This window comes from Lepus europaeus, chromosome 13 (assembly GCF_033115175.1).
Source record: "Lepus europaeus isolate LE1 chromosome 13, mLepTim1.pri, whole genome shotgun sequence".
NCBI lineage: Eukaryota > Metazoa > Chordata > Mammalia > Lagomorpha > Leporidae > Lepus > Lepus europaeus.
In genome coordinates this window covers 11,698,576-11,715,870 of record NC_084839.1, presented here as the reverse complement: position 1 = coordinate 11,715,870, position 17,295 = coordinate 11,698,576, and positions in this window count along the sequence as shown.

Here is a 17,295-nt window from a genome sequence, read left to right as displayed (position 1 = left end):
AGTAGATCATGAAACAGCTGGGGCTGGGAGACTTCATCTCACAGGCAATGGAGAACCACCTAAAGGTTTTCAGCATGATTGTAGTTGGATATTGTATTTGACTGACTTGCTCCAATGGAGTTGTTCTTCATAGCATATTCCTAAATGGATTTAAATATGTTTATTTATTTATTTTTTTTGAAAGGCAGAGTGGATAGTGAGAGAGAGAGAGACAGAGAGAAAGGTCTTCCTTTTTGCCATTGGTTCACCCTCCAATGGCCGCTGTGGCCGGTGCGCTGCGGCCGGCACATCGCGCTGATCCGAAGCCAAGAGCCAGGTGCTTCTCCTGGTCTCCCATGCGGGTGCAGGGCCCAAGCACTTGGGCCATCCTCCACTGCCTTCCCGGGCCATAGCAGAGAGCTGGCCTGGAAGAGCGGCAACCGGGACAGAATCTGGCGCCCTGACCGGGACTAGAACCCAGTGTGCCGGCGCCGCATGGAGGATTAGCCTGTTAAGCCACGGCGTCGGCCAATTTAAATATGTTTAAATATGTCATCTGACATTCCCACAAGATCATCAGGGAAGCTATAGAATAAACATGATGTGATTTGACATCCAAAGATGCTTATTAAATGCTTTTATGTATCAGGAACTCATTTAAGCCCTTAATACAGAGATTATTTTATTTAATTCTTACAAGAAGACTAATAGCATGATAGTATTATTTTAATATCTCAAATGAAGAATGCTTCTCAAATAAAGTAAGAGTGAGGAGAGAATGTTAGAATTTTTTAGTCAAGGGACTGCGCTGTGGCGTAGTAGGGTAAGCTTCTACCTATGGTGCCAGTATCCCATATGGGCACCGGTTCATGCCTGACTGCTCCTCTTCCAATCTAGCTCTCTGCTAATGACCTGGGAAAGCAATGGAAGATGTCCCAAGTGCCTGTGACCCTGCACCCATGTGGGAAACCCAGAAGAAGCTCCTGGCTCCTGGCTACAGATTGCCCCGGTTCTGGCTGTTGCAGCCATTTGGGGAGTGAACCAGCAGATGGAAGATCTTTCTCTCTGACTCTCCCTCTCTCTGTAACTCTGCCTCTCAAATAAACAAATAAAATCTTAAAAAATAGAATTATATCATCAGAACAGCAAAGGACATTAGGAATCATACATAAATTTCTAATTAAATGAGCAAGAAAATCTCAGAGAGGCTCTGTCTACAGTCCCTTGCAAGTTAGCAGTAGGGCTGGGATAAGATGTGGCTCTCGAGATCAAGGATTCTAAGGTATTCTCAGCAGGAATCATTGTACTTAATATGACCACATGTCTCTCAGGGAATCTCTACATCCTTCTGCCAAGTTGTCAGAGATGAGTTCTCCACACAGCCTTCTCTGTAATCTAAGAGGCCTCTGAAAGGCATCACTCTCAGTAAGGAGTGACTTCTCACCAATCAGTGATACATTTATTTTAATTAATCATTCCTTGACCCCCATTATGATGGGCCTCAATGGAGAGCATCATTGTGCAAGTGAGTTTATTGGAGTTTTTTGCACCTTATGTTTCCCTACCCCATAGGAGGAAAATTCTGAGTTGTCTTGGCACCAGAAGCTGGTAGAGTAAGGAAATTGGGCTCTGAGGGCAGAATGTGTGGGCACGGAGGATGATTTTCAGTTACTTTTAAACTTGAATTTGGCACTAGCTCCCTTCTTCGTGAATTCTGATTTCTGTTACTCCCTTCTTATGGCACCTTGTTAAGTCCAGATGTAGTGACATGTCTAGCCCTGCATAATGTCTTAGTGATGATTTTATGTAATAACTTAATCACATGCTACCCTCTATTCTTGTGGCTTTATTTCTTTGTTTTAACTTTTTCCTTCTTCTTCTTCTTCTTTTGTTTGTTTGGTCAGTTCCATCTAAAGTTGCTATTTCAAGGAATCCTTCAAAAATCTACCTTGGCCAGCTCTGAGAGTATTTTATACTTTGTTTTCTTCAGTATCTTATATTGAGTAATGTATTTGCTGCCACTGTTTGCATACATTTTCACCTGTGTGTTTTGTTGAGGAAGACAAAGGGAGATGAAGAAACATCTGGATGCTGGTTCACCTCCCCACTCAGTAATCTGTGACAGGTTCCCGTTCTTCTTCTAAGGTAATTCTTAAGCCAAGAGGTGAGAGATTGTGTCAAACATCTTTCAACATTTCAGAAGCAAGAGCCCAAGGTTTTTTTTTTTTTTTTTAAAGATTTTTAAATTTATTTGTATGGCAGAGTTAGAGAGAGGGAGAGAGAGAGAGAGAGAGAGAGAGAGAGAGAGAACTTCTATCCACAGATTCACTCCCCAAAATGGCTGCAATGGCTGGGGCTGGTCCAGGTTGAATCCAGGAGCCAGAAATTTCATCATGGTCTCCTACATGTGTTAGGGGCCCAAGGATTTGGACCATCTTCCACTGCTTTCCCAGTTGCATTAGCCAGGAGCTGGATCAAAAGTGAAGCAGCCGGGATGTGAACCAACACCCATATGGGACACCAGCATCACAGATGGTGGCTTAACAGTTATGTCAAAATGCTGGCCCCAAGCCCAAGATTTTGATGGATTACAATCTTCTCTTTTGGGTTCCCTGTTTCTCTCACATCTGCGTTCTGCCTGAATTAGAGGCAAATGGCATGGTGGGAAGAACAATGCAAGCAAAGTCATAGGCTTGTGGACAAGTTTCAGCTTTATTATTAACCTTTTGCATGACCTTAGGTAAGTGTCATTCACAGGCTTAGCCTTGAATTCCTATAAATTACTGATAAGAACATCTAACTCATAGCTTTGGGGAGGATTAGAGGAAATAAACTGTAACAATGCAACATAAATGATGACTTTCAAAAACAGAGTTACCAGCCACACAATGTGGATATTCAGCACTTGTTGGTACAAATGAGGATTTATCTGGCTGAATTTGACATAATTGTGATGGCTACCAGACACTGTTGTCCAAAATGTTGTCAGTGACAAAGTTGGATTAAAACACACTTTAACTCAGTGACAAGGTTGTGCAGAGTTCATAGTCAAGGACATCCAGGAGAATCCATAATTAACAGCATTTAGTAGAATCACATGAATACTTTAGAATATTTAGCACAAAGACACAACAGCTACACTTGTAGTTTCAAGATTAAAAAAAAGTCAATGACCTCATAAATAGATCTATAATCATTGAGATGTTTTTAATAAACCATAATGAAATTTATTATTATTTCACCTGTAAGACTAAGTGGATTTGCAGATGGATAAGGATCAGCTTAGCTCATCTCCTTCTGTGAAATTGCTCATTCAGATCTGCCCACTGTAATCTATTCAAGAGTGATTTGCAGCAAATTAGCTCAAGTGACTTAACATTTCAACCTTCTGCTAAAGATACTTCCCTAATGGATCCTGTCTGCTGCTGGGTCCTGAAAATCTTTCTTTGTTTTCATTCTTGAATTTCATAAGGGCTTAGTACAGTTTAAAGCAGGCCAGTAAAATTTAATAAAACTGATGAAAGAATATAAAGAAAAATGAGTTTCAGGGCTAAAAATGTTAAAACACAAGTACACTTACAGTCAGGTAGAAAAGGCAGTGAGAAACCTGATGAATGGCATGTTCATTGCATAGACATCACCCATATTTCCTTATTGAGCACCTACTGCAGGGGAGAGATTGGAATAAGGGCAAACCCTGGCCCTTTCCTTCACAACATCCATGGTCCCGAATGAAAGGGATTGACACTGATGGGCCTGTATGTGAGGAATTTGAAAATCAGGAGATGGTGAGTTTTCTATGACAGATTACTACTCACTCAGTGGCTTAAAGCAACACAAATTCATTATCATGTGCTCCAGAAGTCCAGCACAGGTCCATGTAGCACAAATATATTCTCATAAGTCAGAAGTCCAGCACAAGTCTCCCTGGGCTAAAACCACATGTGCCAGCTTTGTTTCTTCCAGAGGCTCACAGGGAGAATCCTTTTCCTTGTTTTTAACATTCCAGAAACCACTTGTATCCCTTGGTCTGTGGACCCTTCATCTGTCTTCAAAGTTCAGACTTTGTTTTTCTCCATCTAGATTACTCCCAGATGCTCTATCTACCTTCTTCAGTTTTAAAGACCTGAACACGTTTGCTAGGGCTGCCATGAACTCTGGAGGCCAGAGTTCTGAGACTGACGTTCAGCCAGGTTGGCTCTTTCTGAGGGCTTGTGGGGGAGAATCTGTTCCCAGAATCTGGTGAATTCCTGATAGTCCTTGGTGTTCCTGGGAGGTGGAAGCATCACCCTGACCTCTGCCTTCATCTTCACATGGTGTTTTCCCTGTGTATGGTTATCTATGTTCAAACTTCCTTCTACCAGATAAGGAGATCTCTTCCAAACAAATTATCTCTGCAATCACACTGTTTCTTTTTTTTTTTTTTTTTTTGACAGGCAGAGTGGACAGTGAGAGAGAGACAGAGAGAAAGGTCTTCCTTTTGCCGTTGATTCACCCTCCAATGGCCGCCGCGGTAGCGCGCTGCGGCCGGCGCACCGCGCTGTTCCAATGGCAGGAGCCAGGTGCTTCTCCTGGTCTCCCATGGGGTGCAGGGCCCAAGCACTTGGGCCATCCTCCACTGCACTCCCGGGCCACAGCAGAGAGCTGGCCTGGAAGAGGGGCAACCGGGACAGGATCGGTGCCCCAACCGGGACTAGAACCCGGTGTGCCGGCGCCACAAGGCGGAGGATTAGCCTGTTGAGCCACGGCGCCGGCCCACACTGTTTCTAAATAATGTCTCATTCTCAGATACTGAGGGCTAGGATTTCAATAGAGAAATTTTTGAGGGAGCACAATTCTAGCTATAGCAGTGTCCTTATGATTAGACTGAGCCCATTCTGGCAATCTAGAATTCTCCCTTTCACAAGATCTTTAGTTATTAACATCTGCACGGTGATATTTTCACAGGTTCCAAGGGTTAGGATTATGATATCTTTTGGGGATTTTTGCTCTGTTCACCAAAGGGGCTTCTGGAATTAGACATTGAAGACTAAAGGATGAAGAAGAAGGGGATTTTGGTAGTGAACACTTCTGTCAGCAGAACTGCAACCCCAGGGTATTATGCAAAACAGTGCATTCAATAAACCACATAGACCTGTGGATCTGGGAGTCTTTCCTGCTCAGACTTTATTCTACTCCATTCAGTCTGGTCAACTATTATTTTTATTCATTTATGTAATTATTTGAGAGCAGAGAGGCACTCAGTGAAAGAAAGACTGAGAAAGAGGTTCTATCTGTTGGTCTATTCCTCAAATGCCCACAATACAATGGATGGCCCAAGCAGGAGCCAGGAGTGAGAAGCTCAATCCAGACCACCCACGTGGGTATCAGGAACCCAACTACTAGGAACATCACCTGCTGTCTCTAAGAGTATGCATCAGCAGGAAGCTAGAATTGGGAGCAGGCCAGGAAGTTGAACTTAAGCAATGTGATATGGGACATGAGTGTCTTAACCACTACACGCATGCATGCCAATGCCTCTGCATTCTTTAAGTGATCTTAACCAGTCCTCTGACTCTAGTTTCCAACTCCCAGCTGATGACACTCAATTTATATGATCAATGTTGACAACTACCCTCTGAGCAGCTTTCTCAGCTTTGGTACTTGAATAGTTAGTAGCTACTCCAAAAATTTAGTATTTCCAAAAAAAAAAATCATTGGAATTCCTTAAATATACTTTTCTGTCATTTTCAGAGTCAGTCATTGTTCACTCAGTTGTTTAAGACAACTGTCCAGGAGAAAACACTGATTTTTCTATTTCATTTGCCTTTGTATCATATCTGGGAACTATGCAGTGGCAGTATTTCTAAAATGTACTCCAAATACGATCCATTTTAAGATCTTGTATCCACAGCTACCATCTCCATAAGCATCAATGTCATCTCTCATTTGCAGCTATAATAACACCTATTGTTCACCTTTCTTCTTTTCTGCCCACCTCCTCCCTACCATACTTTCACTGTCAACTTAAAAATCTTTTCTAAAAAAAATTTAAAGAGAGATTCTTTCCTCATTTAGTTGATACCCTAATTGAAAACCAGCTGACCATATATGCTTGGGTTTAGTTTTGGGTTCCCTATCCTGTTCCATTTGTATGTATGTCCATTTTTATGTCATATCATGATGTTTTTATTGTCATAATTTAATAATACAATTAGAATTCAGGAAATGTGATGCCTCCAATATTTTTATTTTCATTTTCAAGATTGCTTTGGCTTTTCAGATTCTTCAGTGGTCCCATATAAATTTTAGGAGAATTTTTTCTATTTCTGAGATGAATGCCTTTGGAATTTTGATAGAAATTGTGTTAAATCTGCATTTTGCTATAGGATGCATGGAAACTTTAACAATATATTTTTTTCTGATCCATAGTCATGATTCTAGCTTCCTGCTGATACATACTCTTAGAGACAGCAGGTGATGTTCTTAGTAGTTGGGTTCCTGATACCCATGTGGGTGGTCTGGATTGAGCTTCTCACTCCTGGCTCCTGCTTGGGCCATCCATTGTATTGTGGGCATTTGAGGAATAGACCAACAGATAGAACCTCTTTCTCAGTCTTTCTTTCACTGAGTGCCTCTCTGCTCTCAAATAATTACATAAATGAATAAAAATAATAGTTGACCAGACTGAATGGAGTAGAATAAAGTCTGAGCAGGAAAGACTCCCAGATCCACAGGTCTATGTGGTTTATTGAATGCACTGTTTTGCATAATACCCTGGGGTTGCAGTTCTGCTATGGCCTGAGAAAGCAGTAGAAGATGGCCCAAGTCCTTGGGCCTTTGCATTCACAAGGGAGACCCAGAAGAAGCTCCTGGCTCCTGGCTTCGGATTGGTGCAACTCCGGCTATTGTGGTCAATTGGGGAGTGAACCATCAGATGGAAGACCTCTCTCTCTCTCTCTCTCTCTCTCTCTGCCTCTCTTCTCTCTGCGTTACTCTTTCAAATGAATAAATAAATCTCAAAAAAAGATACAGAAACAACCTAAGTTTCCATTAATGGATGGATAAAGAAGTTGTGATAAATAATGTGTACAGATATTATTTATTCTTTTTTTTAACTTTTATTTAGTAAATATAAATTTCCAAAGTACAGTTTATGGATTACAATGGCTCCCCCCCCATAACTTCCCTCCCACTCGCACCCCTCCCATCTCCCGTGCTCTCTCCTATTCTTAAATAATGAATATTTTACAGTTTGTGACAATAGGGATGAGACTAGTATTTCACTAAATGAGAGAAGCTAGATACAGAATGAAAAACACTGCATGATCTCACTTTATGGGCATGATCTAAAAAAACGTTAAAGTCAAATACATGGAAACAAAGAATAAAATGGTGGTTACAAAGTAAAAGAGTACAAAGTTGGAGTCATGTATTAGGAGTAAGTTTGGAGATCTACTTTCAACAGAGGAGAGTGGTTTCAATATTGTATTATACAATGAAAACTTGCTAAGAGAGTAGATTTTAGGTTATTTTTCCACATGAAAAATGGTCAACATGCAAGAGGATGGATATATTAATGTGCTTGACTATAGTAACAATTTCATTATGTAACTAAAATATCATACTGTACATTTTTAATATATTCAATTAAAATTTCACAGAAGTAAACCTGGCACTATTTCTTATTCCACAATTAATTCTCACCTCACTTTGAAAAGTTAAATTTCTATGACATAGCCAACAAACCATTCAAGGTCTATGTAATTTGGCTCCCGTCCATCTCTCCTAACAGCCCTAGCTGGCCCATTACCCCTCTGGAACTGTGGCATTCATGCTGTGGCTTGGCTACAGAGTGCTTCCACCTCTGAAACTTTGTGCAGTTATGTTTCGTTCTGCATAGACTCTGCTCCATGTGGTCACCTGTCTTGATCTTATCATTATGATCTCAGTTTAAACATTGTCTCCTTGCAGAATTTTCTCTGATCATTCTTGCTAAATATCCTCCCAACAGCCTGCCGAAGTCTCAGTTTTATAACTTTATTCACTTTCTGAATTTGTTATATTTTATTTTGCTTACCCTTTTCACAAATCTCCTTCTCTCTTTCCTTTCCCACAACATTGCAATGTGATTGGCATGATGACAAGAACCTAATCTTGTTAGCAAAGGCTTCACGGACGAAGTAACATTGGAGCTGCCCAGGCAATCTCCCAGCTTTGAAGGAAAAGGAAAGGTAGATACGGAGTGAGGAGATGCGTGCAGGAATAGGGATATGAATTAGAAATAGAGGGACTGGATCTCAGAAGAGTGCACTCAGAAACTTTTGAGGTAAGAAATGGCACGAACACTGAATATATATAATTCCAGCTCCTTCCTCCTTTGACACTGTCATAGGAGATTGTGCCATGGTCTTTTATTTTAGAGATCAGTCTTTCTTCCTCCTCTGGCTGTGACCCTCTCATGGATGAATAGTCTGTTGTGAAATTAAGGCATGCATCTGGAATCTGTGCTTTCCCTTCTAGGCTACCTTCTGGGTAACTGACCTTATATTTTCTACCCAAACAGCCTGGACTAATTTTTCCTGTTTCTATGTGAGCATATTCCCCAAGTTGATTCTCCCAAGGTAGACATTGTCCCTGGAGTGGCTCCTTTAGGCCAGTAGGGTGGCCAAGAACTGTTTGCATGCCGAGGATTGAGCTGTACTGAGCCACACAGACTGTTGGTTCCATCTACATGCTTTCTGGTGCAGGTCAGAGATGGGTGGGGACAAGACTTGTGGGTAGCAGGTGGGTAGTGGGGAATGTGGAGTGGCTTTCCATGTCTCTCCACATTCCAATGGCAACTCCTAAAACTAAAATTATCTTGGTCTCCCGTGTTGTCGTACACTCTTTTGTCAGAAGAATGGAACTCATTTAGCCGATTGTTATCTTGATTTATAAGTTTCTGAAAATGTAGTTTTCTTTGCTACCCTTGTCTCAGATCTTGCAATCTTCAGGTCTGCTCCCTGCCCATGGTTCATGGCCTGGTTCATAGTCATTGTTATAGCTAGAGTACACAAGATGTTGATGATGACAACGTAGAGTCTTCTAGGACTTTACATGTATTGATTTGTTTAATCCTCACAACAACAAATACCAAGTAAATTCTGTTGAGTGCTTGTGGGAAAACAAAGGCCTAAAAATGGCTACAGCCTTGTTGTATTTTGTACTGTACCATATCAGGGTTTGTCTGAATCCTCTTTGTTTACTCCCATGTTCGATTTTATCTCAGAGGTACATTGACTTTCCTTCCTCTGTGACTGGCATCTAAATTGCTTGGAGCATTTCCCCCTGGTTGTAAACCAAATTCCACTTTAGCCTGTAAGAATACCCAGGGACATACTTATTTAAAATGCTTGGGGGCAGGATAACGGCCCCCAAAGACATCCACATCCCAATCTCCCCAATATGTGAATTTTACATTAGTGAGAAAAAGGTTTCTAGGTGATGTTAAGCATTGAGAGATGGGGAGATTATTCTGGATTAGCCAGGTTGGTGAACTCTAATCCCAAAGGTCCTTATAAGAGGAAGGGGAGAGATGAGAGTTAGAGAAGGAGATTTAAGGACTGAAGCAGAAGCAGTGCAATTTTTGGCTGAAGTTACTGGCCAGGGAATGGGAGCAGCCTCCAGCTTCTGGGAGAGGTAAGGGCAAAGATTCTTCCTTAGAGCCTCCAGGAGAAAGCAAATCTGATGCAATCTTGATTTTAACCCAGTGAGACCCACTTCAGACCTCTGCCTTCCAGAAAGCGAAATTGTCAATTTCTGCAGATTTAGGTCACAAAGTTTGTGGTAGTTTGTTACAGTAACCTTAGAAGGTTAACACGCTAGCCTTCTTAATTTATTCCTTTTTAACTGGGGCAACCAATTTGCAGGATAAACAATCCTGGGTTTGAAAATATGGCCCAAATACAATAATGTAATTGAAATTATTTATCATATTTGTAACATATTTATATTATATTCACCACTCTCAAGTGCAGATAAAACTTGAAGATTAAAAAGCAACATACTTTAACCTTTTCATAATATTTACCAAAAATGACCAGAATAAACAAAAATAGCTTCATATCTGGATGATAAGAAGATAATAAAAACTACTACAAGGGTACTACTTCTACTGTCATACTTAACATCATTGATTTTATGTATTTTCCATTAAATGTTATATTTAAGGCATTTTGTGTGAAGAAGTGTATATTTAAACACTATGAATAATGATTAAAGACTGTCCTATTTATTAGATATAGTTCAATTTTCTTAACCAGTCTCCTAAAGATGAACATTTAGTCTCTTGAAATTAACAAGCACTTGAAATCACAAGTACTCTTGAAATTAAAGTCCACTGCATACGATGTCAGTTCTTGTATTTTTACAGAGCTGGCTTTTGGTTAGTGTGTGCAGTAAGGGTAGCCCAAAGACAGAAAGTCCAAACACAGAAAGTTTGTACTGAAATGTCCGCAGCTGAACTGTGTGTACTGGTTGATAGGGACCACTGTGCTCTGAGGGCTCAGACTCCTTGGCTGCCCAAATCTCTACCCCAGTACTCACACCATCCAAACCTGAGCCCTAGAGGTCAATGCCTGACTCAAGATGGTCCCTTTGGGATTCTGTAGAGGGTCACTTGGATTCTGAGCTCTGCTGTGACACTTTTATTTGAATATAGAAACTGTGCTGTATGAATTTAGATTTAAAGGTTATGTATATTACATGTTTTAGTACATATTGCCAAAATTCTTTTTGAAAAATGTTTTTCGGTTGAGAATTTATGAGTCCCAACAGTAGGAAGAGTTTTTAATTATAATTTCACCAATAGTAGATATTTTTAATCTTTAATTTTTGTGAATCTTGTTGGGGAAAATATGTCTCATTTTTGTTTCATCTCATTAGTTTGATAACTGATAAATTGAACATTCTTTTACATGTTTAGTAGCCTTTTACCTTCCTTTTTAAAAGAATCTGCTTATACATTTTGTTCTCTTTTTTGGATTATAAAGAAGTTTATTTTATTCCTTTTTGAGTCAGGTTTTCTATGCTGTAATTATGTTAATAGGTTTATTGACACATAATTTAAATATACATTTCACCATTTAAAGTATATAATTAATGGATTTGCATACATTTATATGTCTGTGCAATCATCATTACAATTTAATTTTAGTACATTTTTTTCACCCTAAAAGAAAATGCTCATTAGTAGTCATTTCCTTTTCCTTCCTCTACTCCCTGGCATGCGTTAATCTTCTTTCTGCATATATTTTCCTGTTATGCATATTTCTTGTGAATGGAACATGTGGCCTTTGGAACTAGTTACTTTCCTTAGCACATGGTTTTGTGGTTTCTCCCTGGTATACCCTGTATTTATATTTCATTTCATGTTATTGCTGAGTAATGTCCCACCATATGAATATGCTATATTTTATTTATCAATTGATGAACATTTAACAATTGACCAATTTATCAATTGATTAACATAGGGTTATTTCTGATTTTTGGTTAATATAAATAATATTATGAATATGCATATATATTTTTTGTGTACATGTATTTCTATTTATCATGGATGAATAACCAAGGATAGAGTTGCTAGGTCACATGGAAACACTGAGTTTAATATTTTAAGGAAATGTCAAAGTGTTTTCCAAAGTTGTTCCTGCACCATTTTACATTCTGAATGACAAGATATGAGAGGTCCATTTTCTCCACATTCTCACCAATGCATTTTAGTTTTGTTTTTTTGAGTATTGCAACCCTATTGGGTGTGAAATGCTAATTCATTGTGGTTTTAATTTTCATTTCTCAATTATCTAATGACAGTAGTCATCTTTTCATGCCATTATGACCCATTGTGTATGTTTGGAGAAAAAACTATTTATATGCTTTCTAGATTTTACTTTATTATTTTTAATTGAGAAAGAGCTGGACACACATACACAACACACACACAGCGAGAGAGAGGGAGAGAGAGAGGGAGAGAGAGAAAGAGAGAGAGAGTGAGAGAGAGAGAGAGAGAGAGAGAGAGAGAATTTCCATTCACCAATTTACTCCACAACTTCACATTATAGTTAAAGTTGGGCCACAATAGAAGCTGTGATCTAGGACTCAATCTAGGTCTCCCATGTCAATGGCAGGACCCCAACTACATGAGTCATTACAGCTATTTTTCAGAGTCTGCACTGGCAGGAAGTGTGAATCAGACTCAGAGTAAGGAGTCAAACCCAAGAACTTTAGTGTGGGACATTGGCATCTTAGGTGCTAGACTGAGTATGCACTTCTGTATCACTCAAAATTAGGTTGGCTTACTGAGTTGTAAGCTATTATATATTCAGAATACAGTCTATTAGTAAGTGATTTAAAATATTTTCTCTTGTTCTGTGGGTGTCTTTTCATTTTATGGAGGTGTGTGTTTTGTAGCACAGAAATTTTTTTGTTTCAATTAAGTCAAAATTGTATATTTTCTATATGCAAGATTATGTCATCTAGAATTAAAATACATTACTATTCACCTTTATTTTTATTTATTTGATAAGCAGAGAGACACAGAGAGAGTGAGAGACAGACAGGGAGAGAACTCCCATCTGCTGGTTCAGTCCCCAAATGCATGGAACAGTTAGTGCTGAGCCAGCTCAGAGTCTGGAGCCAGAAACTCAATCTATGTTTCTAATACAGGTGTCAGGAACCCAACTACTTGAGCCATCACTTGATACCTGTGAGGGTACATATTAGCAGGAACGCCAAATCAGGTGTGGAGCTGAGGGTTGAACCCAAGCATTTTGATATGGGATGCAGGCATCCCAACTGGTGTCAAATACCTGTCCCTACCTTTCTTTTAAATATAAATTTCTGTAAGTCATGACAAATATATATTGTTATATACTCACCACAATAATCAAGATATAGATTAGTTCTATCATTCCAGAAAATCCCTTGGACTATCCAAATTTATTTTCTGTCCCTAAATAATATCAAGTTTTACAAGAATATCATGTAAATAAAATCATAGACAATAAAACAGATTCATTTGTAGTTTTGGTGAATGAAATTCCATTGAAAGTTACATTGTCTAGATTGCCAATGTCATGTTCTCTTCTTTCTTTTTTGATGTTTTTTAAAATTTTATTTAAGGTATACAAGTTTCATGTATTTCATATATACAGATTTAGGAACATAGTAATACTTTCCACCCAACCCTTCCTCTCACCCATGCTTCAACACTGCTTTCTCTTTTATCTCCTATTCCCACGCTTAGTTTTTACAAAGATATATTTTCAGTTCAATTTGTACTTATAAGGTTAACCCTACACTAACTAAAGAGTTCAACAAATAGTATGAAGAAAAACAGTGTTCCTTAGCAGTCGAGACAAGGGCTATAAACAATAATCGGATCTCAAATATCAATTTCACTACAATACATTACATTTTAGGTACTCCATTAGTTACCATAGATCAGGGAAAACATATGTCATCTGTCTTTTTGGCTTATCTCACTAAGTATAATGGTTTCTGGTTGCATCCTTTTTGTTATAAAACAGAGGATTTCATTTTTTTTTTTTTTACAGCTGAGTAGTAATCCATAGAGTAAATATACCATAATCTCTTTATCTAGTCATCAGTGTATGGACATCTAGAGTTCATCCCATATCTTAGCTATTCTAACTGAGCTATCATGAACATGGGGTTCAGATAACTCTTTCATAAGCTGATTTCATGTCAACAAATTCCCGGTAGTTGGATGGATGGAAAATATGATAGGACTATATTAAGATTTCTGAGGTATCCCCATACTGTCCACAGTGGCTGTACCACTTTATATTCCCACCAATAGTGGATTAGGGTACCTTTTCCACACATCCTCGCCAGCATTTGTTGTTTGTTTATTCTGTGTAAGAACCATTCTAACTGGGGTGAGGTGAAACCTCATTGTGGTTTTTATTTGCATTTCCCTGATGGTTAGTGAGCCTGAGAATCTTTTCAAGTGTCTTTTGGGTTTTGAATTTCCTCTCTTTAAAAATGTCTGTTCAAAACCTTTGCCCTTTTCTTAACTGGATTTTTTGTTTTGTTGTTGTGAGTTTCTTGACCTCTTTATAGATTTGGAAAATTAATCCTTTATCATTTACATAGTTTGCAAATATTTTCTCCTATTTTGTCAGTTGCCTCTTCACTTATGAGTGTTTCTTTTGCAGTGCAGAAACTTCTCAGCTTGATGTAACCCCATTTGCCAGTTTGGGCATTGTCTTCCTGTGCTTCTTGGGGTCTTTTTAAAGAAATCTTTGCCTTTGCCAATGTCTTGCAGAGTTTTCCCAATGTTCTCTAATACTTTGATGGTATCAGATTATAGTTTTAGGTGTTTGATCCATTTTGAGTGAATTTTTATATAAGTTGTAAGGCAGTGGTCTTGTTTCACGTTTCTGCATGCAAAGATCCAGTTTTGCCAGCCCCACTTGTTGAAAATTCTGTTTTTGCTCCAGAGATTGATATTAACTCCTTTGTCAAATATAAATTGGTTGTAGATGTATGGATTGATATCTGGAGTTATTATTCAATTCAATTTGTCTACATGTCTGTTTTTGTGACAGTACCAGGCTATTTTGATTATTACTGTCCCATACTATATCATGGAATCTGGTATTGTGATGATTCTGGATTTGTTTTTGTTTAGCTATTTGGGGTCTCTTGTATTTCCATATGAATTTTAGCATCTTTTTTTCTAGATCTGAGAAGAATGTTGTTGGGATTTTGATTGGGATCACATTGAATCTGCATGTTGCTTTTGGTAGTATGCATATTTGGATGATATTGATTTTTGTAATCCATGAACATGGAAGATTTTTCTATTTTGTGTCTTCTTATATTTTTAATGTTTTGTAATTTTCTTCATAGAGATCATTGACCTTCTTGATAAAATACCTTTCCAAGGTATTTAATTTTTTGTAGCTATTGTAAATGGGATTGATCTTAGAAGTTCTTTCTCAGCCATGGCATTGTCTTGTATACAAAAGATATTTTTTGTGTGTTCATTTTATATCCTGCCACTTTATGAAAATCTTTTGTGAGTTCCAATAGTCTCTCAGTGGAGTCTTTTGGATACTCTCTATACAGAATCATGGCATCTACAAATAGGGATAATTTAACTCCCTCCTTTCCAATTTCTATCCCTTACATCTTTTTCTTGCTTGATGGCTCTGATAAAGCTTCCAAGAAAATATTGAATAACAACGATTAGAGTGGGAATCCTTGTCTTGTTCCAGAGTTTAGTGAGACTGCTTCAATCTTTTCCAAATTCAGTAAGATGCTGTCTGTGGGATTGTCATCAATTGCCTTGTTTTGAAGAATGCTCTTCTTTTTTTTATTTAAACTTTTATTTAGTAAATATAAATTTCCAAAGTACAGTTTATGGATTACAATGGCCTCCCCTCCCCCATAACTTCCCTCCAACTTGCAACCCTCCCATCTCCTGCTTCCTCTCCCATTCCATTCACGTTTGCATCCACTCAGAACATAAAGTGTAAAATACTGTTTCATTACTAGTTATAGCATTAATTCACATTGGACAACACATTAAGAACAGAGATCCCACATGAGGAGTAAGTGCACAGTGACTCCTGTTGTTGACTTAACAAATTGACACTCTTGTTTATGGCATCAGTAATCTCCCTAGGCTCTAGTCACGAGTTGCCAAGGCTATGGAAGCATTTTGAGTTCACCAACTTCGATCTTATTTAGACAAGGTCATAGTCAAAGTGGAAGTTCTCTCCTACCTTCAGAGAAAGGTACCTCCTTCTTTGATGGCCTGTTCTTTCCACTGGGATCTCACTCGCTGAAATCTTTCATTTAGGTCCACTTTTTTTTTCCATAGTGTCTTGACTTTCCATGCCTAAAACACTCTCATGGGCTCTTCAGCCAGATCCAAATGCCTTAAGGGCTGATTCTGAGGCCAGAGTACTGTTTAGGACATCTGCCATTCTAGGAGTCTGCTGTGTATCCTGCTTCCCATGTTGGATCGTTCTCTCCCTTTTTGATTCTGTAAGTATTACCAGACACTAGTCTTGTTTATGTGATCCCTTTGACTCTTAGACCTACAGTATGATCAACTGTGAACTGAAATTGATCACTTGGACTAGTGAGATGGCATTGGTACATGCAACCTTGATGGGATTGTGTTGGAATCCCCTGGCACATTTCTAACTCCACCATTTGGGGCAAGTCCAATTGAGCATGTCCCAAATTGTACATCTCCTCCCTCTCTTATTCCAACTCTTATATTTAACAAGGATCATTTTTCAGTTACATTTAAACACCTAAGAATAATTGTGTGTTAATTACAGAGGACTTGTATGCCAGCAAACAGGGAAATCTATCAGAAATGGATAGATTCCTGGACACATGCAACCTACCTAAGTTGAACCAGGAAGACATAGAAAACCTAAACAGACCCATAACTGAGACAGAAATTGAAACAGTATTAAGGCCCTCCCAACAAAGAAAGCCCAGGACCAGATGGATTCACTGCTGAATTCTACCAGACATTTAAAGAAGAACTAACTCCAATTCTTCTCAAACTATTCAGAATAATTGAAAAAGAGGGAATCCTCCCAAATTCTTTCTATGAAGCCAGCATCACCTTAATTCCTAAGCCGGAAAAAGTTGCAGCATTGAAAGAAAATTACAGACCAATATCCCTGATGAACACAGAAGAATGTTCCTTCTCTACCCAATTTGCTTAAGGTTTTCATCATGAAATTGTTGTATGGTTTCTGTGCATCTATTGAGATAATCATATGGTTTTTATTCTTCATTTTGTTAATATAATGCATCACATTTATTGATTTGCTTATGTTAAACTATCCCTGCATACTAGGGATAAATCCTACTTGGTTCAGTTTAATAATCTTTCTGATATGTTGTTTGATTCAACATTTTGTGGTATCGATTTCTTTTATTTCCTCCCTAAGTTTATTCATCTTTTTCTACTAATTTGGGGTTTGGTTTGTTATTTTTCTGGGTCCTTGAGATGCATTGATACCTCCTCTAGTTGACACCTCTTCAATTTGTTGATGTAGGCAGCAATTGCTATAAAATTCCCTCTTACCACTACTTTTGCTGTATCCCATAAGTTTTGATATGTTGTATTGTTGCCTTAATTCATATCTAGAAATTTTTTTGTTTTCTCTTTTGATTTCTTCTATGAACCACTGTTCATTTAGGAGCATATTGTTCATTCTCCATGTGTTTGCATATAGCTAGACATTCTTGATTTGTTGATTTCCAGCTTCAATGCATCATGGTCAGAGAAGATGCATG